General features: G+C 35.5%; 1 protein-coding gene across 1 annotated transcript in view; it reads left to right on the top strand.

Annotated features, from left to right (window-relative positions):
- Positions 1-2,502, top strand: part of LOC106867748 (WD repeat domain phosphoinositide-interacting protein 3) — a 67,079-nt gene that overhangs the window by 38,211 nt on the left and 26,366 nt on the right. The gene's annotated exons all lie outside the window — the stretch shown is intronic.

The following is a 2,502-nucleotide window of genomic DNA, read 5'->3' as shown; positions in this document are numbered from 1 at the left end:
TAACACAACTCTCAATTCTCATGCATCCTTCTTTTTCCAACCATTATATACATGAATTACCATTGAACTTCAAAAGCTCAAAGACGATATAATGTATTGGTATATTTATTTTTTTATATATTATTTTCTTCATTTTGTACTTCTTTGTAAAAAACATTTTCATTCTCCCTCTTCTTGAAAATTTGCTTCACAAAGAAACCCGGTTAGAAATCTTTATTAAAATATGCTTCCAGTTTAGCATTCTGCCTTATTATTATTTTTCATTTTCCTATATATATATATATATATATATATTTGGTATTTAGATTTATACTCAATATAATTTCAATGTTAATGCATTGGTTCAACATCACTTGCTCATTTGCAACTGTTAACAAATAGGAGGGAACTACTGCTGCTGTTTATTTTCTTGAGACACCAAGCAGAATGTGAAAGTTTCATAACTAGAAGAATGTTCATGTAGGAGCTAAGTTAGTTAGTATAGTAACATCACCACCAGCAACAACTACCACCACAAATAATAGTTGAAGATGGGGAAGTTTCTGTCAGAACAATCCAACTGTTCATTGAAACATAGAAAGCTTACAACAATGGCCAGTGGTGAACTGGGTTTAAAAATATTGGTTGCCAGGAGACTAAGGGGGGCCCACTGGCAACTACAATGCTATCATTTAGTTTTTTTTTTTTTTCTTAAAAGTATTCTTTCCAACTGTCTACAAACACAGCCAGGCTGAAATAATTAATGTGTTTTTCCAGGAGTGAATAAAAAATTCTCAAACTTGAGGGGATGGGTCCCTTAGATACTAACAAGCCCCCCACCCCCCCATATGGATACTTATGGCGTAGGGGCCCAGTTGCTATCGGGTAAGCTGGCAACCTGGCCAATCCACCACTGACAATGGCTATATCTAAAGTTACAATTGAATAAGACTAGAAGCTTACTCTCTTCCTACCATTGATACTCGTTTTCTCATGTATATCAATATCTTTTAGATATCTTAACTGATGCTGCCAGATGTGCTATTATAAACAATCAAAGACAACAAACCGAAAGAGGGAGCTACTATGTGGCAGTTCGACCTGCTAGAAATAGCAGCCAAATCTTTTTCAAATCACATCTTTCCCTCTTCAAAATATTTTTGACAATGGCTCTGCTCTATCATGTTTATTCCAGGATTAAACAATACCAATGTCTAAAAACATGACCGTTGTCCATCAAAACGAACCTCACACTGATCAATGGCTTAAGTATTTATGCAGACTGTGTCTGATTAACTCCTGGCAGATAACCGAAGATGTAAGGCAAGGTAAATTCTAATACAAGGACAAGTACAAACTTAACATCAAAATTTTAAAATTACGATAACATAAAAAATGTCAATGCTTTGCCAAAACTGTATTTGATCATCCAGCAACTCCACACCCTCAATAAAGTATATTTATTTATGTGTGTGTGTTTAGAATAATCTCAGGGTTTTGTTTATGCATTACAAATATTTTAGCATTTGCATATAACACTGCTAAGACATTTTCTTTTTTTGTCAAATATATCAGGTCATCCCATAAGTTCTGTCCGAATTTTGAATAAAGAAAACAAGTGATCAAATGTTATATTTAATTGAAATTTAATCATCAATATACTTTCCCTGATTATCTATGATTCATTCCATCTATTATTTACAAGCTTTTTAATCCCATCAATGGATTAAAACTCTTTTGGTTTCAAAGCAAAAAACTCTGAAATGTCAGTTTCGATCTCTTCTTGGCTTGCGAAAGTTATGTTTCCCAAATGATTCTGTGAACTATGAAACAAATGGTAGTCTGAAGGAGCAAGGTCGAGAAAATAAGGTGGATGAGGAATTTTTTCCCAACCAAGCTCTTTGATCTTCTGGGATGTGATCTTTGCAGTGTGGGGTCGTGCATTGTCCTGATGAAACATCACTCCTTTCCGATTCACTAAAGCAGCTCTTTTTTCCTTCAAAGCTTGGTTCAAATGCTCTAATTGCTGACAGTAGACGTGAGCATTGATTGTTGCATTAGGTGGTAACAAAGTGAATTACTCCTTTGCAATCCCACCAGATAGAGAGAAGAACCTTTTTTCCATGAAGTTCCCTTCTCAGTTGTGGTTGAGCCTTTTCCCATTTACCAAGCCACTGTTTATGATGTTTAATATTTCGATAGAAGATCCATTTTTCATCACCAGCCACAAGTCTATCCAAAAAGGGTGAAATAAGTTCGCAAGAATGAAGAGAAGAGCAGATGTCAACTTGGGATTTGCGGTTGCTTTCGGACAATTCATGAGTCACCCATTTCCTAAGTTTAGGAACCTTTCCAAGTTGTTGAAGATGACGATGAACAGTTGTATGGTTTGAACTAAGCTTCATTGCCAATTCTTCAACTGATAATGCAGGATTTTCTTCAAGTAATGCCTCAAGGGGCTTATCATCAAACTCAACTGGACGTCCTGTTCGGTCTCCATCTTCAAGGCTGAAATCTCCACTT

This window comes from Octopus bimaculoides, chromosome 1 (assembly GCF_001194135.2).
Source record: "Octopus bimaculoides isolate UCB-OBI-ISO-001 chromosome 1, ASM119413v2, whole genome shotgun sequence".
Classification (NCBI taxonomy): Eukaryota; Metazoa; Mollusca; class Cephalopoda; order Octopoda; family Octopodidae; genus Octopus; species Octopus bimaculoides.
The sequence above is the reverse complement of the archived record's forward strand: the minus strand, read 5'-3'. Positions and strand labels throughout refer to the sequence as shown.